Consider the following 25,715-nt stretch of genomic DNA (forward strand, 5'->3'; position numbering starts at 1 on the left):
AGTGAAGTGACTAGCTAACAAATGACAGCGAAGTGAGACACGCTGGGCGGGCCTGTAATCTAGAAGACAGGCCACACAGTTTTTGAAAGGATAGCTGAAGAGTGGGTTTTATTCGGGGCCTGGAAGATGCTGAAGCGGAGGCCGTTGGGACTGGGAGGAACAGTGAACAAAGGCCTGATGTCCACACCTGAGCATGATCCCCATGTGTTTGGGGTTGGTGGGTAGGCAAGCCTGGGTGCAGAGGATGACAAGGTCCACAGGTAGGACGGATTACAGATATGATGAATAGAACAACAGGGATGTTCTTACTTGTTCTTTTATACTTTAAAGTTACTTATATTGTCTGATCAGGAAAATAAATCAGCTGAAGCTTTGGTTTAGGAAGCTGAATTTGAAAAAGGCATATATAACGTAGCTGACAGCATGTAGAGAAAAGGATGACGCAGTGGTTTTAAGACATGTTTACATTTTGACCCTCTTTTCTCCACAAAGTGGAGCCCAATTCCCCTCTCCTTGAATGTGGGCTGGACCAAGGAACTCACTTCTCACAAAGAGAATAGGCCAACAGAAGAGCATGCGACATCTGAGGCTGGGTTAGCAGAGTGCAGTTCTGCCTGATGGTCCTTTCTGGATCCCTTGCTCTGGGAAAGGCAGTCCCTATGTCATGTGGACACTCAAGCTGCTTTAGGGAGAGGCCTGAGAGGGGAGGAAATGAGACCTGAGTCCTCCCGCCAACAACCAGTGCCCCCCAGCCAGCCCCATGAATGAGCCACTGTGGAAGCACCTCCTCCAGCCCCTCAAGCCTGCAGAGGACCGCAGCCCTGGGGATATCCTGATTGCAACTTCATGAGAGAGATCCGGAGCCGGAATCCCTCAGTGAACCTCATCCTGAACACTCCAGACACAAAAACGGTGAAGATAACAAATCCTGGAAAGGTTTGATATACAGCATTACATAAGTAATGCAGATGGGAAGGTAAGCTCTAAAAAAAGTTGTTTTAACAGCATTAGGACCTGCATGTGATCTTGCATGAGAATAGCAAGAAAAAAATAAACACAAAACATTATAAGGTATAAGACTTAGTGGCTTGTTGAACAAAGGAGGTAAGAAAAAGAAATAAACCAATATGGCTGAGTAAACCTGAGAAGCCATAACAGAAAAATCAGTAGGGAGCGGGTAAGTGGGTGGGAGAACTGGCTTTAGGGAAACCATCTCTTAATCTTATCATTGTAGAGAACTACACTATATAAGAAGCTATAGTGAGAATGAGCAAAAATGGAATTTAGGAGATTGCTTAAAGATAGGTGAGTTCAATGGCCGCATTTTAAGATAAAGCTAAAGTAGTCACACAGGACCCTGGGTTTAGAAGGGCCAGTGCTTCTTGGTTTAATGCTCTGCTCTTGCCCCCTTGAAATTCTTATTAATTGTTTAACAAGAGGCCCTGCATTTTCACGTTTCACTCGGCCGGCAAAGGAAGTAGCTAGTCTTGTGTACACTCCAGCCTTTCCCTGTCAGTCCTGAAAGAGTTATTTCATGAGTATGGGATTACCTTTTTCTCATAAAATTCAAGGATTTGGGGTCGGGGAGATGGTTTGCTTCTCACTATACTGCATCATTTGTCACTAACATTAGTGTCTTCCTATTAGTAGCCATTTCCAGGTAGTAAATCACCATGATGGCAATTGGTCTGAGACATAGCTCTCCTTTAAACTGCTAACAAGTGACCCCTGATTCTCCTTCGGAGGAGATGTGGGGTCTCAGTGTGGAGACACTGTCACATTCATGAAGACTGAATCTGCCACCTGTAACATCACATGTCAAATCGACTCATGTTGCACAGGCTTGCTGAGACTGAAATGACCTTGGATGGACAGTGAAGAAATGACACATCTTCTCCTCAGTAGGTTATAGATCATGATAGCTAAGCTAGACAAATTTTCCCAGAACCAATATTATTGAGCAAGAAAAAAAACTATTATGCAAAAGAGAACTACTTCTTCTATTAGGAGGTAAAGAGTAGGAGAAGTAGAATAGAAATACTGAGTCTTGAAAAAACAGGCTCCAACATTAATCCCATCTATAATAATAAAATCATAATATGCTAATTAGACTGAACAGCCAAACAACCTTCCAGATGTCCTTCCAGACGACCTTCCAGACAAAGCTGTGGCTGCGAGGGCCAAGCCCCTTGCATGAATTTCGTGCATTGGGGCCTCTAGTAAAAAATAATAGTTTTACATGGAAATGAATTTCAATCTCAGCAACCAACTTACTTCATTCCTTTATTAATAGTCAATGAGTATTAGCTGATGGTGTTTGAAACACCATAACTTTATAAACTGCAAAGTACTTTCAGCCATATTTTATTTCTAGAATACTGCGGTTTAATGATTAGTACCTGTAGTTTCATTTGTTGAGGAGCAGGAAGAAAAATAGACACATCTGGTAGCAAGAAATAATAACTTCGTCCACCTCCACCTTCTCCATGTCTGTCAGTTCTTTCTCTTTTTCTTTTGCTCAATCCCTCTACTCCCTCCAAACATCACTGCCCCCACCAGAGCTGTCTGCCTGCTCTCTATCTATGAGTCTATCTCTATTTTGCTTGGCAGTTCAGTTTGTTCATTAAATTCCACATCTGAGTGAGATCATATGGTACTTGCCTCTCTCGGACTGGCTTATTTCACTTAGCATAATGTCTGCCAGGTCCATCCATGCTGTCCCAAAGCATCAAAGGGTGATGGGGGGAAAATAAAAAGAAAAAAGTAGCAAATGTCCCCACATATATAAATGTTATTTAGCAGTTTATTAAGTTTTTGAACAAATAAGAAACTTACTAGTGATAAAGCACCAAAATTAGTTCTTTATAAAATTAACCTTTATAAAAGTAACAGACAGTCAAAGAATTTTAAACAGACCAATTGTATAACCTTGGGCAAATTGATCAGTCAAGGGATGTGCTTTCTTTATTTGTAAAGTAGAGGTAATAATAGAACCTAATTTAAACTTGTTAAAGGAATGCCTGTCATACCATAAACATTCAACAAATGCCTTCTGCTACTGCAGCTATAAACAAAAGAGAGACATAACAGCAAGCAACCATCTTTATTTTAAGTGGAACCTCAATGATTGCTTTTAATCACACAAAATTGAACATTCAGAAGCAAAGAATGGGGAAAGTAAGTGGGGGACATAGACAGGTTTTCCTATAATTAAGTAACTTGGGCGGCAGAAGGGTTTTTCTCCTGATTATCAAGCATGGAGTGCTGCTTCTTACTCTACCAGTGAACAAAGGCATCCTCTTTGGCTCGAGTAGCACACAATACTGCGGTTTCATCAGTGCTAGAGCGGGGTATCTCAGCCTCGGGTCTGTGGACTCCCAGAGGTCCATGGGACTGTAGAGGGTTGATAATCTCCCCTGAAGTTGGATGCAAAACATGGTGTGAGTGTGGGTGTATGGAGAGTATTTCTCTGACTGGTACCCAAGCCTTCTCTCTGCCTGTCTCATCCTACCTGGCCCCGAAGGCCCAACTCAGATCCCATCTCCTCCTAGAAGCCTTCTTCCAGCCTGAAATGACCTTGGACTAACAGTGAAGAATTGACACATCTCCCCCCATCCCTGAACCCAGGGAAACTCTCCTAGAAGCCTAGGGATTTTCTCACCTATATCTTTCACCTGTCCTTTGGCACATGTTGGTCTGTTTCCCCAATATATTGGGAGGTCCTAGAGGGTGGGTGCCATTTGTGTCTTGTTGCCTTTGTGTCCCAACACAACACACCAACATGGGGGGTCTTCTGTGAGTATGTGGTGAGTCTGTTGCTATTGGGAATGTCTGAGGATCTCTTCTGGCACACTCCACAAGATCTAGAAAACTGCCCAAATACCTCTCCTGTTCACCTTGCTCCCACCTTCAGGCTGACCTCCTCAGATTCCACTGGTACGTCATGTACCATTGAACATTTCATGTGTGTTCATCCCATTTATATTATGAGTTTATTTTCTTTGCATTGATGACATGTTCAGATATGAATTTGTGGAACAGTATTTCTAAATTATCATTAAAATTGTGTGGTAAAATTTGTCCAGGATTTTAAGTGCCATTTGTCTAGCTTTGTTATTGCTAGTGTTTCTCTACTGATGAATAACAAACTAATCTCCTGAATAGAGCTTTGATCTACACTAAAAAAGCAGGGATTTGCACTCAGAAAAATGCACCTCTCCCTTCTTCAGCTAAACTGTGATAAAAATGGTGGAGATACATGATGTGAGTTAGCAAGGCTTCCTTTAGAAATGCATAGTCCCCTCCGGATGCGTGCGCGGGAGTGTGTGTGTTTACCCACTTTGTGAGACACTGTTTCTCCACCTCCATGGCAACACCCACCAGGAACCCCTTCGTTTAATTGAAATTAAAATTGTTTGCAGACTCGATTGTCCTTCACTAAATTGGAGATTCTGAGGAATGAAGACCAGAGCTCCCTTTTTTTTGGAGCCTTCCAGTGGGTTGAACATACACAGCACTTTGTATTTGGGAGATTCACAATCCATTTTAGCTTAATCTGAAAGAGGGCATCCATAACAATTTGGATATTAAGGGGATGCTCATTGGAACACTGCAGGTTTTGGTGAGAAAGGCACACACTTACTGAAACGGCTCCTTCAGAGGGATAGCGAATAGCAAGGAAGTTGCAATTGCTCATCAGCAGAATGTCCTTTCCGGCCGCTTGGGAAACATGGCCGATCTACCAACAGGGACAGTTCTAACGCAGAGAAGACCCCGAGTCCCAGGGCTGGAACTTGCTCTCCTTGATAAATGCACAGGCAAGATCTTCCCAAGTTATTCCTTAAAAGAATGTGTGGCTCTACATTGTCAGGGGCAGACTTTTCGATTAAAGGCCAAGAACTATGCTTTCTGTCCCAGCTCCGCCCTTTGACCAGTTTTAGTGTGTTTAGATCACAACTCCCCTGCTGGGGGCCAACTCGGGGCCCTCCACACGTGCTTGCAACATGTGTGAATGGGTTAAAGCATCAGGTGGGGCGGTTTCATTTTCTGTCAAGCGTCTCAGGAAACAATGTCCCAACGCAAAGGGGACCAGAGTGCCTGTAAGAAGCGTGGACTCTGACTGGAGTCCCTAGAGGTGGGCTCTGAGAATCCTCCTCTGCAAGCCCACCTTCCTCTTCCTGGTGGGAGGCCTCCAGGAAAAGCCTAAATGAAACTGTTTGAAAAGACTGTCTGACTGTGTGACACTTTCCTCCAGATAAAGAATTAATATCTTTTAAGTTTATCTAATGATAAAAACCAATTATTTAGATGCTCTCTGGCACATACAGCAGTGAGAATGACCCAGGAATCCAATATGCAGTATTGTCCTTTTTCTGATTTTAGGGTAGCATTGATCCCAAAGGACTTGATAAAACACACAGAACAAAAAAGTCCGGCCACTTTCACAGTAAACACACTAGCCAAGTACTGCAGAATAACTATTTTTTCTATTCCTATTTCATGCATAAGGCTATATATAAGAGAATATTAAATGTCTTTTTTTTTTCCTTTTGGAAGAAGGAACATTACAAAAAACCCTGCAAGATTCAAATATCCCTTCCTCCTTAAACCCTGCTCTTCTCCTGGTTCTACTCACCACCACCCCCCTCCTGTCCCGTTCACGTACAGTTACACAAGATGTCTCCACGAGTCCTCGCTGATCCAATACTCCAGATTAGTGTTCACTCTCTAGGCCAATGATGGCAAACCTATGACACGCGTGTCAGAGGTGACACGTGAACTCATTTTTTTGGTTGATTTTTCTTTGTTAAATGGCATTTAAATATATAAAATAAATATCAAAAATATAAGTCTTTGTTTTACTATGGTTGCAAATATCAAAAAATTTCTATATGTGACACGGCACCAGAGTTAAGTTAGGGTTTTTCAAAATGCTGACACGCCGAGCTCAAAAGGCTTGCCATCACTGCTCCAGGCTCATACACATAAACCAAGTCTCCTCAATGCATTTTCCCTTACCTCCCACAGACTTATGTGGGATACTCTATAATTCTGAAATGCTTGGCAAATTACTGCCCACTTAACATCTACTACATTATATTTAACTAAAGTTTACTGTAGAGATTGAGAAAACAGCACATCTGGCTAGAGTAACTAACTCCTTAAGGGAATTAAGTTGTGGGTGTCTCTTAACAAATGCTTAGCTTGGAGAAAAACAAAACCAACTATCTAGATGCTCTTAGTAACTACCAGGAGGTATAATTTCTCTTAGATAAGTATAACGTGTACCTTCATTCTGGTCCTCTCTTCTGGCAGAACAATCTTAGGTACTGTGCTTTGCAATTATTTATGTATATAGTCACCTACTTTGCTCCTAACTTCACAGCACAAGTTGTAAAGATCATCTATAATAATAAAAGCATAATATGCTAATTAGACCAGACGTCCTTCCAGACGACCTTCCGGACAAAGCCGGGACTGGCAGAGCCCCTTTCACAATTTTCATGCATCGGGCCTCTAGTTAATATATGAAGAGGCTTCTGAAAAGAATGGTCGATCTACTTGGTGAACCTACAGAGAATTCATGGTACACTCATGAGCCTGTAAAAATGCAAACAAATAGGTAGTGGCTTTCAGTGGAAATGAGATGAATTGTAAGTTTATGTTTCTTCCTCCAAAATCCCTTCCGTCAAAATATAATATTTGATAGAAATTAGGACTTTTTCCTTTCGCCTCATCACTGCTGGGTCAGGATGCTCAGACCATAATCAGAGTTGCCTATCTAACATGCAATCATCCAGGTTCCTGGGCTCCACTGCAGAGGTTCTAACTCTCTGGCTCGATGTAGAGCTCAGAACATACAGGTGTAGCATCCCCACCCCACCCCACGGTGATTCTGCGACAAGTGGGGCTTCTCTTTAAAGAGATACACTCTAGCCCTGACCGGTTTGGCTCAGTGGATAGAGCACTGGCCTGTGGACTGAAGGGTCCCAGGTTTGATTCCGGTCAAGGGCATGTACCTTGGTTGCGGGCACATCCCCAGTGGTGGGTGTGCAGGAGGCAGCTGACCCATGTTTCTCTCTCATCGATGTTTCTAGCTCTCTATCCTTCTCCCTTCCTCTCTGTAAAAAATCAATAAAATATATATTTTTTTAAAAAGTTTTAAAGAGATACACTCTAGGCTCTAGGCCAGTTGTTCTTGAACTTCAGCAGGAACCAGAATCTTCACAAAAAGACTTAATAGAGACACAGACTGCTGGGCCCCACCTCGGTTTCTGGTTCAGTAGAACTTGGTGGGGCCTGAGAATTTGCATTGCTACCAGGTCCCAAGGTGATGCTGATGTTGCTGGCCCAGGGAACCCTTTGTGAACCACTGTTCTAGCGTAAATGAATATGTTTGCCCAACACGACATAGAAAAGCTATGTATTTCCAAGCCTTCAACATCCCTTCAGTCAACCCTCACCTACCTTTCCTGTTTCATGGAATCCCTATTGTGAGGCTCCCCAACATCCAGCCAAAGCAGGCCCCTCATCATTCCCCCTAAGGGTTCGGATCTTAGTATGGTTTTTACCTAGTTGTGCATGTATCTGTCTTGTCCGCCATATTTTTCACTCCCCAAACTAGGCTTCAGGCAATTCATATTCTCCCTGAAGCCCTGCAGAAAGCACACCAGCAGCATTAAAACTGAACTGACCCATAGCCTTGAACACAGTGATTCATAGACATGGTCCAAGGACCTCTGGGGTTTACCTAAGACCTTTCATTGCTGGGACAATAGGTTAAATGACTTCTGTAATAATCATTATTTGCCCTTTTCACTGTGCTGATATTTGCAATGATGAAAGCCAAAGCGGCTGACTTTTTACAAATCAAGACAGGCCCAAACTGTGTTAACAGACATGCCCACACAAGGAAAAATCAAAATAGCCAGTTTCACCTAAGAACAACCTTAATGAAGCAGTAAGATTTACTAATTTTATAAAATCATAAACCTTGACTACAAATCCTTTATTCTGGGTGATAAAATGGGAAGTTCACCTAAACATTTTCCTGATATTCAAATATAATGGTTGTGAGAAGACAAGCTCGTGTGATTGACAAGCAAGCTAAACCAACTGCTTCCTCGCCCCCCCCCCCCCCCCCCCCCCCCAGAATATCAGTTTTACTTGAAAGAAAAATATGACAAACTATGGCTATTTCAACTCAGTATTTGACAGACGTTATCTCAGAAATGAACAACATGAGCCTGTCATGTTAAGAACAACTGGCAGCACTTGTTGCCAATGATGAAATTAGACTTTTCCGGAGAAATTAGAAATTGAGACAATGGATCGCAGTGAGTTGGACAACTCCCCAATCCTTGAAGCCTTAATGATACTAACTATTATGATTGTTTGGAATTGTGTAATGAAGTCTGCCACCATGGGAAGACCTCGGTCGTTGAGTGAGCCAATACTTTTGAAATGACCTTTGTATGATGTTTCAGGATCACTGCACATGAGAGCCCCATTCAAAGTACCATGCACAGCAATGGATTTTATTGATAATGCAACAGACTCCCAAAGGTTCAGATTCCATGTGGAAACTCATTTTGAAAGAACTACAACTATTTGTTGGGTTTCAGTGTTGTTTCAAAGAAAAATATCCATAGTTATCTGAGTAGGCGATTAAAATATTAAAATACCTTCCCAACTATATGTGGGTGTACATGGAGCTAGCTTTTCTTTTTAAATATATTTTTATTGATTTCAGAGAGGAAGGGAGAGGGAGAGAGAGATAGAAACATCAATGATGAGAGAGAATCAGTGATCCGTTGCCTCCTGCATGCCCCAAACTGGGGATGAAGCCCACAATCCGGGCATGTGCCCTGACCAAGAATCAAACTGTGACCTCCTGGTTCATAGGCCTACGCTCAACCACTGTGCCATGCAGGCCGGGCGAAGCTAGCTTTTCTGCAGGTACTTCACGCAGAGTAACATATCACAACAGATTGAACACAGAGCCACATATGAAAATCCAGCTGTTTTCTATTAAACCAGATTTAAAAGAAACTTACAAAAATGTAAAATAATGTCATTTCTCACATAATGGTTTGGTTATGGAAAATAAAATTTTCTATAAAAACATTGTGTTAGGAGTTTTATTGCTTTTACCAACGCCCCATATCTCTTTCTCTCTCTTTCTCTCTCTTTTTCTCTCTCTCCTCTGCGCCCGCACACAGGCACACACTCACCCTCCTCTCCCACCCGGTTTAGTTTTTAAAGGCTTTAATTTTCTTTTTCCTCCCAGGGCATCATTGTTAATGAAAAGACGAAAAAAAAAAACACAAAACATTATTTTAGTACATAATAGATTTTTATTGTTATTCTTGCATAAACATTTTTACACATTTTCCTTTTAAATTGCTAATGTGGTAAATATCTTCACACATAAATAAAAGCTTTGGGGAGATTCTCAATCATTTTAAGAGTGTGAAAAGGTTCTGAGACTCCAACGTTTGCCAACTGCCACTTGAGCCTATCCAGACGGCAAAAATTGCAGAACTACAGACTTGCCTTCTCAGCCTTGCTGGCAGGGTGGCCCTGGAGGAAATGTGACAGCAGTGTTGCTGCCTTTATTATGGTGTTGGCGATGTTTGAGGAGGGGGTGGCATCCTCAGCTCTCTGCCTGTTCAGAGTTGCTTGCCCACTCAGGGCAATATTTAAGTCATTATTTTCCCAGCACCAAAGGCGTTGGCACTGTATATCTTTGTTCCACGGAGGAGCAAAAGGAGACATTTTCTCAAGTTGTGAGGAAGAGAGAATTCTCTGGAGGCATTGTCATGTCAGAGATGCAGGCAGGTGAAGGCTGCAGTATTTCTCAGCCCTGAGGTGAAGTGGATTGGATCTTTCTTTAAAAATCTCAAAATGTTTTCCTGAACCTGGTCTTAACTTCCATACCTAGCATTGACTTATGTATCCTAGAAGGGAGAATAAGAGGAAGGGGGAAATGTGGAAGATTAAAAAGACAAAAGGAAAGAAAAAACCGGGAGAGAAGGAAGGAAGGAGGATGGGGGTGGTGGTGGTGGCCAAGCTGGTAGTAAATAAAGTTTATTTCACTCCCAAGCCCACGCGATTAAGCTCTATGTATTAGCCGGTGTCATCATTAGCCATGTAACTGTAGCATTTTCCTAAATCTGGACCATTTGATATAATACTTAGATTCAGCATCATTTTATCTTGAAAAGAATTCAGTACTGTAGAAAGGGAAACCACTGGCAAACTGAATTATATGGACAAAAGTTCCCTGCTCCTGGTCCCTGATTGGTCTGTCCTCATGCAAATGAGGATTCCCAACCTCGCAGTTTGATTGATCCAAAAGGCACTGTCCTGATTGGTCAGAATAGAGCCACTCTGGTAGGTCAAAGCGGTGCAGCTCCGATTGGGTAGGAAAAGCCTCAGTTCTATTGGTAGAAATAGGTTTCCAGGAACTCCTTTATAAGGGCTGGCTCAGATGGCAGTAATAGTTCCGCAAGGCTTCTCCTTCAAGTGCAGTTTGCCCAAGAAGCCTTGCAGGAATGGCTTCTAGGTTCTGTTGTTTGTTTGTTTATTTTTTAATTTGGCCGCCAGGAGCCCTTCCGAGTAGAGGTCGTCTTCCTCAGGGTTCACAAAGTACACAACACAAATCACTTTATCCCAAGTGCAGTGCGAGATGGGTGGCGTGGATCTCCATGGACCGCGCTACTGTCTGCCTTCTCTTGTGGCAGGTGGACCTGTGCTCCCAGCCTGAAAAGGCCAGCGATGCTGTTTGCCCTTCGGTCTGAGTGCAGTGTGGTGTGTTTGCCTTGGCAGCCACATCCTACCCATGCACGAAGCCCTGGCACCTGTGACTTCTGTGAATTGCCTTCCCTACCCTCGAATTATTAGTCAACACGGGCAGCAGACAGGGTGAGGGGGCAAAGGGGACGCCACTCTGCCATTTGCCCAGCTGACCTCTTGCCCCCGTTGTAAATCCTGAGAAGGCAGTTCGCCTAGACTCGCCCTGTTCCTCCCACGTGGAGCGGGAGCTGGCTTCATGGTGTGAGCCAACAGGAGAACCCCACCGGGGTGGGGAGCGCCTGTGAAGGGCCGGTGAAGCTGCTGGCCACGTTTCTCTGGCAGGAACTGGAGAAGCAGCAGCTGCCAAGGGTCCCAGCTGTGACTCATCCCGTGCAGCCTGCCGGTGGCTCTTCTCACTCCACAAGGACGCAGCCTGCTCCATGCCCCATATGTTGGACAAAAAGTATCTACCTTCCCTTTAAAATTAAAGGGGAAAAGAAAGAACAGCAGGTAAAATGATAATTTCCTGGCCTTTGTCTCTTCTCTTGCTTTCTGCGAAGTGGCCGGGGATGCTGACGATTACTTCAGAGTGGGAGTGATACGACGTCAGTGCCTCTGAAACCATCTGTACCCTTCCTCTACCTCTGCTCCCACAGCCCCGCCTCCCCACCCCAACCACCTGCCTCGGGACAGGGGGGACCTAAATGATTTGGATGGATGGTGGATCTTAAAAATAAGTGGGGACTGACAGCTTGTGCGAGTGGCAGGGTGTTCCCAGCCTGATCAGGGCAGCTGAAAAGGAGCAGGGACATTAAGTGAGAGAAATAAATGCATTTGTTTTTCCTTTCCCCCACCTTTCCTCCCTGTCCGCTCCTACCCTCTCTTCTGCTCCTCTCTCCTTTCTTTACTTTTCTTCCTTTCCATTCTCTCTCTCTCTCTCTCTCTCTCTCTCTCTCTCTCTCTCTCATCTATCTATCATCTATATATCTATCTACTAGTATCTATCTATCACTCTACCTCTCTATCTCTCTATTCTTTCTTTCTCTCTTCTCTCCCAAGTCATGAAATTGAAGATTAATGTGTTTATAATATCTGGGGGAGGGGGTGGTGTGTGGAGAGAATAGCTCAGGATGGGCCCCACCTCGGTTTCTGGTTCAGTAGAACTTGGTGGGGCCTGAGAATTTGCATTGCTACCAGGTCCCAAGGTGATGCTGAGCCTTCTGGTCCCTGTTTTCTGTTTGGTTTGGTTTTTGCTTAAACCAGTCCCACCGATAGCCACAGGCACTTTGAGATTGCATGGAGGTCCACAGCGCCTCTGGTCTGAGCTGGGAATAGAAGTCACAAAACTCAAAACTCCCAAGTATTGCTTGCTGTCCTGAGGTTACAGAAAGGCAGCAGAGAGCACTGGTGAGTCAGCACAGCATTTGTCACTGTGACTCTCATGGCCCTTGAAAGAACTCCCGAGTATGGAGGACATCTGCATGACACCTTCTGCATGGCATTACTTAGAATCATTGTTCTCTGAGAAACATGGTCCAAAAGCTCTGGGAAGCCAGGAGAATGCCCCAGACTTACTTCTTTCCATGTAAGAATTACAAAAGAAGAAGAGAATAAATAACATGCAAGCAGAGAGGCAGGGTCAGAGAATGAAATAAAATAATAATAAAGATAATGCGTAAGAAACTCACTTTTGGTCTTCAAAGAAAAAAAAGGGATGTATAAAAAAAAGAAAAGAATTTTTGTTGTTAATCCTCACTTGAGGATATTTTTCCATAGATTTTTTAGAGAGAGTGGAAGGGAAGGAGAGAGAGAGAGAGAGAGAGAGAGAGAGAGAGAGAGAGAGAGAGAGAGAAACATCAATGTGAGAGAGATACTTCGATTGACTGCCTTCCACACAAGCTCTAACCAGGGCTGAGGACTGGCCTCAAGCCTGCAACCAAGACATGTGCCCTTGACCAGAATGGAACCTGGGACCCTTCAGTTTGCAGACCAACATTCTATCCACTGAGCAAACCAGCTAGAGCAGGAAAATGGCTTTTAACAGGACCCCCAACTGTCAGATTTTTTGTTTTGGGGGGACGGGTTTTGGGACATTGTTTTTGTATTGAAGGCAGCTAGCAGGCCAGGCTAGCATTGGAAGACTGTTTCTTGCTGAGATGCCCAAGGAAAGGCCAGCGGATCCCGAGGCATAAGAGCAGGGAATCTGGCTGGTAGGTGCTGTTACTGAAGCCACTGGTAGCCAGTCTCTCACCACAGTTCGCAACTTGGCTTTTCAGATGTTTTCAAAGGATCGGGTTTCCTTTGGCTCAGAGAGCAGACCTGGCTGGAGGCCTCCATCTCATTAACTCTACTGCCAACGTCGAACAGTTGCTAGGCTCACAGAGGCACTATCATGTCATCATAGGCTTGTTTGGCCTGGGCCCAGTTTGGTGACCTCCTTGGAAAAGCCATCCCTTCTCTGGCCCTCGATCTCTTAGTCTCTAAAGTGAGAACATGACTCAGTGATTGTCAAACATCACCATCTAGAATAGATGGGGAAAAAATGTTTTACTTCAGGACTCGATATAAGTTTGATTTCTATATTTTATTTTAATATTATAATATCTATATTCAATAACTGAAGTAAATATTTATAAAACAGTATTTATCCTTACTACCTGCAATATACTTCCTCCTTTCTCTCTCTATTGCTGGTCATGACTCATTAAATTAAGATTTCATCACTCTCCAAAGGCATCAAAACCCACAGTTTCAAATCTCTCATCTAGATCATACATTCATTCAAGAAATATTTATTAAATGACAACATGTACCAGGTTGCCAGGTGCTGTTCTAAGTACAGCAGTGAACTAAACACACAAAAATGCTTGTCCTCTGAGAGCTTACAACTGGAAGGGGGTATATGATGAGATATATTATGTATCTCAATAAACTACATGATATCAGATGTTGTAGCAGATACTATTGGTACCCCACCCATATCTCTGGGCATCATATGATATCATCACTTCAGTGTGCTCTCTCCTATTCCAGGGACCAAGATCTGCACCTGTTTGCTTTCGAGCTTCTTCAAAGTCACAGAAGTCTTATTTGCCCACCTTGAGGAGAAGCAGGAAATTAACACCCCATCTTCCAGGGTCCACAAGCAATGACTAATGGAAGTTGGTGTAGAAATACCCCAGCTCCTTCTCCACGTGAGCAGGGTAACCATGAGGCATCTCCCTAAGAAACCACTTCCATTTGAGTTCTTGGCACAATGTGTACTTCTGGGGTGACCCTAACTATGAAACAAGGTGGCAAGTGCTGTGGTATAGAATACATAGGAAAGAGGATAGGAAGGCCATGGCAGAAATTTTAAATGCGGAGGTTAGGGAAAGCTGTGCTAATAGGAAATGAGGGATATTTGAGGAAAGGCCTCAGGAGGGAGGGGAGAAAAATGTGTGGCTATGGGAGCGGGGGAGGGGATGTTTCAGGCAAAGGGTAAGACAGACAATTAATGGGACAGGAGATGAGAGATATAACGGGCAGATCTAAGCAGATACTTTCAACTCCACTGTTTTATTTTATGTCTGTATGTTAGTGATGGAGGAGAATAATATCTAGAAACCTGATTCAAAAGTGCCCCTTGTTATTTAAAGGCAGAAAATGTGCCAATGTCAGGCAGAGAGGCTAACGGAGGCAGCAGAGGCTGTGTGCGTCCATTTCAGAACCTCCACCCGCGCTCACCGTGGTTTCATTACACTGAGCTTCCGACAGTGGCCTGCAAGATTTCCCACTACTAACTACATCTTATTGTCAGGTCTCAGGGACAGCCTGAGAGCTCTCACGTTCCTGATCGCTAACTGACCTGAACCTTTTCACTTGTTGATTTTGACCCAATACCATTGTGTTTTAGTATCAGTTTCCTTATCTAAAAAACAGCCCAGCCAGCAATGGCACCATCATGCATGTTTGGAAAACCCTCAGCCAGTCCCTTTGGTGGGGCGAAGGGAGCAGTAGGTGAAGGCAGTTGAGAAGTAACTTGGAGGCTGTTATGGGGAGAAGGGTCTACTCCTATTTTTCTACAGTCACATTTTAGAGAAAGGAATCCCTTCTATGCTGATCCAAACAAAGAGCCCATCTTTGCGTGAACTCTTTCAGTGACAAAGACCTCAGTGCTTCGCAAAATGGTGCTTCCAATTCTCAGGCTCCGTTGATGCCATTAAAAGTTCTCCATGATTTTGAATTACACTCCGAAGAACTCTCTAAACAACTCAGAACCTACGTTTCTCTTATGTGACAGAACCTACATTTCCCTTTATATGACTGCAAAAAAGCCAACCTACCTGGCTTCTTTCTCCTCAGCCAAACATCAGCAGGTCTATTAGGAAATTCCACACATAATGCAACGTCCAGCACTTGAACATAACTTAGTGGTTGACAAGTCAACAATAATACTAACCATAAAGGTTGCTGCCTACTTGATGCTGTTCCAAGTGCTTTTAATTTAGTTATGTTATTTAATGCATAAGCCATCCCATGCAGAAGTTGCAATTATCATTCCCAGTGTATAGATGAGAACAATAGAAAGCAGAAGCTCAGTAATTTGCCCCAGATACGTAAGCAATAAATTGTGGAGCCAGACACTCAATGGGTTAGTCTGACTCCAGAGCTCATATCGTTCACTACCCTCTGCTCTGCCACCTCTCCATTAACAAACCCACAGCTAGTTAGTGAGGGTCCAAACCAAGACTCAGACCTCTGGCTCCCAGGCCCATGCTTTGTCCACCGTGTCCTATTACCCTGAGTGTGGGTAGAGTGTCCTTGGGAGAAAAGTAGGGGTATCTTGGGGAGGGAGAACTAGGGCACAAAATTCCTAAATCCAGATTCCCAGGGGAAATGCACATCTATTGAGTTTTACTTCTGATTACCAAACGTAGAAAATAACCTCCTTTATTTCTAAATTTAATCAGGAAAATCGACACTGGCATAGGCAGGAAGGCGGCCTTGCTGTAGAGAAGACACTAAGACTTTCCCAAATTCCCACACCTTGGGTACCAGTGAGGACAAAGCTCACGGAAGTCTTCGGTTTGAACCAGGAAGAAGCCATTGCCTGCAGTCACAGGACCTTGTCACCTGAGGCTGTTGAGATGGCGAAAATGCAGTGGTGAAAGCTTCCTTTGTGTAATATCTTCCTTCTTCCCTAAGGAATTGAGAGGAAGAGAAAGAGAGGGCCCCAGCTTACAAAACTGAATCTGAAAGATTTTTATCAAGACAGTGAGCTTTCTGAAAGGGCTTACAGGGCAAACATCTCAGAGAAAGGAAGCAAGGAGGGAGACAGAGATGACAATTGTCAATAGTATATTTTCGCGACAGCAGGCAAGGTGATCCATTTGAAATGAAGGTCAGGTCAGGTCACCTCCAAGGACTTGCCTCCTCCCTCTTCCTCCCAGGAGGAGCCTTATTCCATAAACACACTTCATAGTTCTCATTCAGGTTCTGCTCAAGCGACATTATCAAGAGGCCCACTGTGACCCTCAGGCTTAATTGGAAACCTCCTATGCCCTTGCTCTGTTTTGTTTTACTTCTTAGCATATTTCACCATTGATTTGCTTGTTTGCTTTAGTTCTCTTCTCCTTCCAACCATATGTGTAATACAATGAATAATACGATGGAAGAGATCTCAGACTGAATTAAAAAATTTTTTTTCCTGCTATAATCCACCACCTAAAACTGAGCCTGGTATTTGTTGATGTATGAATGAATGGGGGGAAAAAATCAATGAACAAAACTAAGAGGAAGCAAAGAAAGCAGATGGGTAAAGATAACAACAACAAAGAATGATTCCCAGAGTAAAGAGGCCTAAAATATGAAATTTGTAACCCAAATATGGATAGGAAGATTGGGCAGGATGAGAGAAACTGGTCTTTAGTGATTTAAAAGGTAGGAACGTTCATTCTGTCTGAAAACCAACTGTGGGCCTTATTTTATTAGCTCTTTATCTCTGGCCTCAGACACACACACACACACACACACACACACACACACACACACAAACATTCATGATAGCTTCTAAATATTGAACCAGACATATGATCTGAATTAGCTCCAACCTTCACAATGACCCTGAAAACAATTATCCCCACTTGCAGCTGAGGAAAGTGAGGGCTAAAAGTTAAGCAATTTATTCACAATAGCCAAAAGTTGAAAACAACTCAAATGGGTGAATAGATAAGCAAAGTGGGGTATATCTCTACAATAGAATAGTATTCATCTATGAAAAGAAATGAAGTAATGATACATGCCACAACATGGAAAAACTTAAAAAGCAGTGTGCTACGTGCAAGAAGCTGGCACAAAAAGTCACATATTGTGGGATTTTATTAATATGAAATAACCAGAATAAGTAAACCTATAAAAACATAAAGCAGATCCATTGTTGCCAGAGGCTGAGAAGAGAGACATGGGCAGTGCTTCATTAGTGTATATGGGGGTGATGAAAATGTTTGGAAACTAGATAGAGGTGATAAGTGACAACATTGGGAAGGTACTAAATGTCCTGCATTGCACATTTTAAATGGTTGACTTTATATTCATCTTAATAAATTAAAAGAAGTATTAAGAACATGCACAAAGGTAAAGTGAGGTCTTCAAGTTGAAAAGAAAGAACACTAAACAGCAATAAGAAAGTATATGAAAGTATAAAACTCACTGGTTAAAATAAATTTATAGACAAATACAGAATATTGTAATACTTTAATAATGTAAATCACTTTTGATTTTAATATAAAGTTTAGAGACAAAAATATTAATAACAACTATAACTACAAATATTTGATAACAGATACACAATATAAAAATATATAAATTGTCATGTCAGTAGCATAAAGTGTTGGAGGTGGAATCAAAGTGTAGAGTTTTTATATGCAATAGAAGTAAAGTTGTTATCAGCTTAAAATAGACTCGTAACGATAAGATGTCTTATGGAAGCCTCATGGTATCCACAAAGAAAATACCTATATAAGACCAAGAAAGACAAAAAAGGAAAGCATACTCCAAAAAAATCAACAAAATATGAAAGACAGTGAGGCAAAGAGGAACAAAAGAACTACATGACAGAAAAATAGTTAAAATGTAAATCCTTTTCTTTTTAATAAATCCGCTTCAATCAATAATGACTTTAAATGTAAATGAATTAAAGTTCTCAATCAAAGGACATTAGAGTGGGAAATAAATTAAACAAACTAGATCCAACTATATGCTACTTGCAACAGACTCACTTCAGATTTAAGGACAAACATGGGCTGAAAGTGAAGATATTTAAAAAATATTCTATGTAAATGATAAAAAAAAAAAAGAAAGCAGAGATAGCTATAGTTATATCATCAATATAGACTTTAAGTCAAAAACTGTGACTAGAGGCAAAAATCAACATTATATAGTGATAAAAATATCAATTCACCAAGAAGATCAAACACTTATAAATACATATGCACCCAACAATAGAGTGCCTCTTAAATATATAACGCAAACATTAACTAATCTGAAAGAAGAAACAGACAATAATACAATAATATTAAAATACATCAATAACCCACTTTCAATAATGGATAGAACAATCAGACAGGAGATCAATAGGGAAACAAAGGACTAGAAAACCCTCCAGTGGTTCTCAACCTTCCTAAAGCCGCGACCCTTTATTCCTCATTTTGTGGTGACCCCCCAACCATGAAATTATTTTCGTTGCTACTTCATAACTGTAATTTTGCTACTGTTATGAATCGTAATGTAAATCTCTGATATGCTATATGTTTTCCGATGGTTGCGACCCACAGGTTGAGAACTGCTGCTAGTATAAGCAAACTAGACCTAACAGACATATACAGAACAATCCACCCACCAGCAGAAGCATACACATTCTTTTCAAGCACATACATAACATTTCTCAGTAAAGAGCACATGGTAGGCCATAAAACTAGTCATAATAATTTTAAGAAAATTGAAATCATACCAAGTATCTTTCCAAATGTAATGAAATGAAACTAGAAATCAATAGCAGAAGAATAACTGGAAAATTCACAAATACTGAGTGGAAATTTAAAAGACATTCCTGAACAACCACTGGGTCAAAAAAGATATCAAAAGAGAAATCAGAAAATTACTTATGACAAATAAAAACATAACATACAAATTATGGAATGCAGCAAATGCAGTACTAGGAGGGAAACGTATAGTAATGAATACCTACATTGAGAAAGATTTAGCCCTGGTCGGTGTGGCTCAATTGGTTGAGCATTGTCCCATGTACCAAAAGGTCACTGGTTTGATTCTCAGTCAGGGCATATGCCCTGGTTGTGGGCTTGATCCCCAGTAGGAGGTGTGAAGGAGGCAGCTAACCAATGTCTCTCTCTCATATTGGTGTTTCCTCTCCCTCTCCTTTCCACTCTAAAATCAATTACCAAAAAAACATATTAAAAAGATTTTTTTAAAAAAATACCTAACCTTAAAGCTCAAGGAACTACATAAAGAAAATAAACTAAGTCCAAAGTTAGCAGAAGGAAGAAAAAAATAGAGATTAGAGCAGAGATAAATGAAATAGAAAAATTAAAGATTGGTTTTTTTAAAGATAAATGAAATTGACATTCTTTAGTTAGATTAAGAAAAAAGATAGAAGACTCAAATAAATAATACCAGAAATGAAAGAGGACATATTATATCTAATACCACAGAAATAAAAAATGATCATGAAACTGTTATGAACAATTATATGCCAACAAATTGAGTAACAGAAGAAATGGATAGATCCCTAGAACCACAATCTATACAGAATGAATCATAAAAAAATTAAAAATCTGAACAAACCAACAATGAATAAGGAAATTATGTCAAGAATTAAAAACATGTCAATCAAGAAAACTCTAGAATCATATGGCTTCACTAGTGAATTCTACCAAATATTTGAAGAGTGAATATTAATCCTTCTTAAACTCTTTCAAAAATCGAAGAGGAGAAAACCCATCCAAATTCATTTTATAAGGCCAACATTTTCCTGATGCTAAAGCCAGACAAAGACATTAGAAACTAAAGTGCAATATTCCTGATGAACAACTGTGCAAAAATCCTCAACAAAATACTCTTAAACCAAATTCAACAGCATATTAAAAGAATCATCCACTGTGACCAAGTGGGACTTACTAGTATATGTAGGATGCAAGGATGGTTCAACATATGCAAATCAATTGTATCTTTCTAGAAACAGAGAAATCGGGGCCCCACCCTAAGCCTCCTGAATTAGCAGCTTGGCAAGTGACAGCTGGACTCAGTACCTTTGAGACACTCCTCAGGTGATGGTGGTGTGCAGCCAAGGTTAAGAACCACTGGTACTGATAGAAGGCGTTGAGAGCTGAGTCAGGGAAGCTGAGGAGTGTAGATCATTCTTTCACCACGTTTTCCAGGTGAAAACAGGAGTGAATTCGATTGTAAAGCTGCCAAAAGGGTTAGCGGGGTCCAGGAAGATGTGAGTCTCTTGTAGGCTGAGATGAAGGAGCCTGGGACAGAAGAGCTGAAGTATGCCTGGGGAACGGGGAAGGGGAAAAAAGAACTTCGTGTTTCTGGACTCTCTGAGTTGTCAGGCATTTTATATAGACCAGTGGTTCTCAACCTTGGCTGCACATTAGAATCACCTGGGAATCATTTTAAAATCCTGATTTCTGGGCCTCACCCTCCGGAAATTCTGTTTCTTTGTTATGGGGTGGGGCCACAACATTAGTAAACAAAGAAACAGAATTTCTGGAGGGTGAGGCCCAGAAATCAGGATTTTAAAATGATTCCCAGGTGATTCTAATGTGCAGCCAAGGTTGAGAACCACTGATATAGACTATCACCGTTATTATCCCCTTTACCGGTGTAAAAAAAAAACACACCACACCATGATTATTATTTTGAAGCATTACTGCATCCAATTTACCGTGAGACAGTGAAGCTCCGGGAAGCCAAATGAGTAACAGTAAGGACCAAAACCATGCCAAGGGCTGAGCTCTTTCCTCTGCATCTGCCGTGGACCAAGTCTTGGAGGCAAGGGGAGGGATGGGGGCCAGGAATAGCTGCGGGGGTGGGGGGGGGGGGGAACACATCCACTGAGACGATGACAAGTCAGAGACATGCAAGGAGCACATACAGGTGAAGGGGCTGTTCACATGCAGAGCAGCAGGTAGTGACAAAGCTATGGTGGGCCAGAGACCAGAGGTTGAGGCTCACCAGCAGACTTCCTTCATCCTCTCTGGAAAGCTGCGGTGTCGCCTTTCACGGAGAGCCAGTGCTGGCGGCTTAGTGACCGTGCCTGGACCCTGTGTGCTGCACAGCAAAGCAGAACGCCAGGCTAGCCCTTCCCTCCCAGCGAGCTGTGGATCAGCCAGTCACTCAACAACCACCCTCTCACAAGTTGGCAGTCATGGGCACAGATGAATTGAGTTGCCTGCAGCTAACTGGGATTCGAGCCCAATTAACCACCAGGAGTCCTTCTTGGTAAGTATATGCCTTCTCACCAACAGCAAACTCAATAGCCATTGTTTAAAACACTTTCGTGCTGCCCCTCTTAGTTATGAACAATCAAATGCAATATTAATCACATCAGCCAGACGCTAGCAACTTACTCATCGAGGGATACCTGTTTGATCCCGGCAGCTACTACTATTTGTTTCAGTTTTTTTGTTCCTGTGGTTTTGTGTGTTTTTTCCCCAAGAGAAAAGGTGGTGGTTGTGCACATACAGAAAAGGGAACTGCATGCAGCCCTATTAGAGAAGATAAAGTCTGTGTCTGTGGAAAACAACAAAAGCGTGGGTTACTCAGGCACCACCGTGCCCCTGTGGCAGAGAAAACACAGGGCACCCTGGAAGCTTGGGTTTTGGGGTATCAAAAAAGAAACGCAAACTCCCTTGGGCCACTGACTTTATTTTCTTTCGCCCTTTCCCCTCTGAGCCTTCCTTCTGGACAAAGGTGAGCTTCAACTCCCCGGAGCCCCCTCCGATGTTGTCAGCTACTGTTCCAAGTTATTCAGAGATAAGGAAAGACATCTGACACGGAGACGCTCCACATCTTGGCCGCCGGGAGAAATATCACCGTTGCGGTCACTGAATTTATTGAGCCATCGTTATTGTTTGTCTGTCTATTGTTTTGCCCGTGTCCGCGGAAGGTCGGTGGCCCGGATCCCGCAACGCCCATCTGGGGAGACTGGACTCCGTTATTTCTTCTCCGCGTCTCTGTTACATTCGCCTCCCCTGCCCACTCCCCCCGCGCCCCCCCCCCCCCCCCCCCCCCCGCGTCCCTGCCGCCCGCACCTTGGAGAGCCGCAGGCTCCGGGCATTCTGCAGGCTGAAGAAAATCGCTGTTTCGCCTCCGGCAAGGAACAGAAATGTTGCAACCCTGGCTCCTCCCCTAACGAAACACTGAACAAGTGCACCTCGCGAGCGCCTACTCGCACAGCCGCCGCGCAGATCGCCCCGCTCAGGTCCCCGGAGGCTCTTCTGCGGGACTCCCAGCTCTGCCCGCCGGCCTGACTCCCGGCTCTCCCTCCTCTGGATTTACCGGCTGCGGGAGAAGCAGCCCGACCCGGCCGATCGCCGCGTCCTCTTGCGGAAAGTGCTGCGGCTGCAGCGGGAGACTTCGCTCCCGGACCAGAGTGAGTCGCTACAGCCGAGTGCGGCGCGGGTGGTGCGGGTGGTGCGGGTGGTGCGGGTGGCGCGGCGGCGCGGCGCCAGGGCTGCGGGTTCGAGGCCAAGCGCCGGAGCAGAGCGAGGGTGGCCGCGCTTTGCGAAGCGCTTAGAATTGCAGCCCGACCGCCGCGGGCAGAGGGGCTGGGGGAGCGAGGATTGTTTGTTAATTGAATTTATTGGGGGTGACATTGGCTCACAAACTATGCAGGTTTGGCTTTGACCCCAGTCGGCGTTTAGGTCCCTTCTCAGAGGAGCTAAAAATACCCCCCCCCCCCCCCCGCCCCAGCTTTGTCTACTGCAGCATTCGTCCTTTCCAAACGCAGCTTCAAACGCACCTCGGAGACTGAGTTTTGGCGCGACTGTGGAACTCTCAGATGTGAATTATTTACGGCAGATTGGGAGAAAATTGGGGAGGCGAAGGGGCTCCGCGTAGGTGATGCGATGACCGCGGATCAGGGGTTCCCAGCCGCAGCCGCCGCCTCCGGCGGTCCGGGTCCGGGTCCGGGTCCGGTGGGGAAAGTTAGTTACCTGCGCTGACCGGGAGGCGCGGCTCCCCCAGAGGCGGTGGGGTGGCGGCAGGTAAGCAGCTCGGGGCTGCGATCCGTACCCCCGAGCAGACCTGGGGGGAGCAGGACGGGGCAGAGGGGTTTCAGCCCGAGGGGATCGCAGAGCGGAGCCCAGGGAAGAGGAGCCGGGAGCCGGGAGCCCGGAGCCAGCGCGCGGATGCGGGAGCGGGGCAGAGGGCACGGGCTGGAGTTCTAGCCCCTTCCATAGGAAAATAGCCTTTTAGTGACTCTGCCTGTGAGCCGGGGAAGCAGCCCTAACGGGCAATTTAGGGTTTTCTGTGATTGGGCCTGAGAAGGTTGCTAAACGTTACTATCAGTTGGAGGGATTCCTTCGTCTTCATTCATCAAGTTCCGGGCAAGATTTCCCGCCGGAGTCTCCAGGATGGTGCTGCTCCTGGCCTCAACCCTGGGCAATACTCCTCTTCTCTTCTCTTCTCTTCTCTTCTCTTCTCTTCTCTTCTCTTCTCTTCTCTTCTCTTCTCTTCTCTTCTCTTCTCTTCTCTTCTCTCTCCCTTTGCAATATTTAGGGAATTAATTATTCCATATAATATATACTACATATCCCATTAGGCATTATCTGTGTGCATATATGTGTGTGTGTGTATGGGTAAAAGTGCTGAATAGTGCAAGGAAGAAGCAGATGAAAATTTCCATTTTTGTGGTTCTTCGAAATTGGCAGCCTCTGCTGGCTGGGCTGGCTCTGGGAATCACTACAGCCTGCCCTGGTCTGGAGTCAGCCCGCTGCTCAGGTGAAAGCCCTCCTTCCCTGAGCTCCCCGACACGACACTGTTTCCCAGGGCTTCCCCAATCTCTGCCTCCTGGGGATCGCGCCTCACAAACCCTTTTAGTGGCTTTCCTGGGGTAGGTCCTCCCCCTGGGAGTTTCCAGTCCTACAGACCGCACTGGAGAGCCGCCTGCAGAGGGTCACTGTGGTCTCACGGAGCGCTAGCTCATCGGGTCACCTGGCTGGATGTCAGACAGAGGGTCAGGGCTTGGCTTTGAGTTGAAGTGCCACTTGCTCCCCAGGGAATAGTAGGAACAGGAAATGTGTTCTTTTGGACCTCTGCACTTTGCCTTTAAGGGACTAGAGACTCACTGGGTCTTCCATTGCCAATGCCAGCAAGGTTTAGCAGAGGACACGTGGAGTGTTGCAGCCGACAGACGGGGCTTCAAATGTTGGCTCCCACACTTTGGTAAGTCACTTCTCTGAGCCTCACCTTTTCTGTCTGTAAAATGGGGAACAATACTGCCTTTCTTGCACTGTTGTCCGGAGAATGGAAGTAGTGTTTATGTAATGCCTGGTCTCCAGTCAATGAAAAACTGCTATTATTAATATGAATGTAAGATTATAAGTAAGTGTTAAACAGTTGCATGCTTTTTTGAGCAATTTCTCTTCTATATCCGTAGAAGAATGAGTAAAATCAATTCTGGTCTAAATATTCCCAAGGATGAGTGGTGGGTTCAGAAGGTGGTTGGATCTGCTGCTTCACCTTCATCAAGTAGTGCTCTGTTGCCAGCAAGTGAAATACGGCCAGACTGGTGTGGGTTCTTAGTCGTTTTCCTCAGTTCTCTTTTGGCCCATAAACTTGAATACACAACAGCTAGATCTTTGCCTATAGCTACAAACAGCTGGGCATGGTGACTGGGACGGTCTCCTGGCTGCATCCATCCCCAGATGCACCAGAAACTGTCTCTGTAGAGAGAAATGTCTCCACTGTCGTCTTTTAAAGCTTGGCATAGATTTAGCCAATTCAGCTTTCTCTCTCTCTCTCTCTCTCTCTCTCTCTCTCTTTCTCCCTCCCTCCCCCCCCTCCCTCCACCTCCTTCCCCCTCATCCTGGCCCCTCATTTGCAAAAAGTTGGGTGACTGACATGGAAATATGGGAAAGAAATATCAGAAGCCTAAAAGGAAATGGGGCAGCCCCGCAGTACCCATTCCACAGATTGGTCAGTATGTTCTGCAGGGCGTTCTTGTATGCAAAGATGACAATATATCCCTACATCATCGAGCCTTTGAGCTATACTAAGCACTTTCCTACATAACCTCAATGATTTTTATGTCAACATTGCAGGGGATAAATGATCATTTAAAGCTTCACAGATAAAGAAACTGAGGCTTATAAAAATGTGCGTATTTTTCTAAGCCTCAGTTTGCATGGCTGGTAAAAGGCAAAAGCTGGGATCCAGGCCCAGGTCTGTGTGATGTCGACACTCACTCCTTTTCCCGGTGCCGCCAAGCTCCCTGTAGCAGAGAGTTGCGCCAGGGCCATAGATCCCAGTTCTTCTTCTAAAGAGCAGGAATGACCAAATCTCCTGATGGTTTTAAGTGGCGTGAACATACACCCTGCCTGTGATACATACTTAAAGGCAGCAACAATAAGATCACCTGTGGAATAATTTTCTTACCCTCCCACTCCTGCTGAGGCTCCAGATACTCAGCAAGCGAGGCTGGCTGGCTCTGGGCCATTGACTTCCTGAGCAATCCTTTTAAGGTAAAAAGAGCTATGGAATTTCTTTTTTTCCCTACCTTTAGAATCGGAGTATCATTTACATTCACCTCCCTGGGTTAAGCATTCATTCATTCATTCGACAGCTACTTGTTGAGTTCTGAATAAGACAGACAAGGTGCTGGCTCTGGTGAAGCTTCTATGCTAGCAAGAGTG

General features: G+C 44.0%; 1 protein-coding gene and 1 long non-coding RNA gene across 3 annotated transcripts in view; one reads left to right on the plus strand and one right to left on the minus strand.

The window, feature by feature from the left end:
* Window positions 1–15,826: 15,826 nt before the first annotated feature.
* Window positions 15,827–21,111, minus strand: LOC139008015 (uncharacterized). Its single transcript, XR_011471082.1, has 3 exons — window positions 21,034–21,111; window positions 20,103–20,349; window positions 15,827–15,979 (listed from the first exon to the last, which is right to left on the minus strand). It is a non-coding gene; the product is annotated as an uncharacterized lncRNA (long non-coding RNA).
* A 1,074-nt stretch (window positions 21,112–22,185) lies between these two features.
* Window positions 22,186–25,715, plus strand: part of PRLR (prolactin receptor) — a 127,386-nt gene continuing 123,856 nt past the window's right edge. Inside the window, exon 1 of one of the 2 annotated variants that reach the window (XM_070411845.1) lies at window positions 22,186–22,453. The gene's annotated coding sequence lies outside the window, so the exon portion shown is untranslated. The remainder of the gene's footprint in view (window positions 22,454–25,715) is intronic. The other variant, XM_070411844.1, reaches the window with a different exon arrangement.

Source organism: Myotis yumanensis, unplaced genomic scaffold (genome assembly GCF_028538775.1).
Source record: "Myotis yumanensis isolate MYYU_CA2020_CCGP unplaced genomic scaffold, mMyoYum1.0.hap1 SCAF_4, whole genome shotgun sequence".
NCBI lineage: Eukaryota > Metazoa > Chordata > Mammalia > Chiroptera > Vespertilionidae > Myotis > Myotis yumanensis.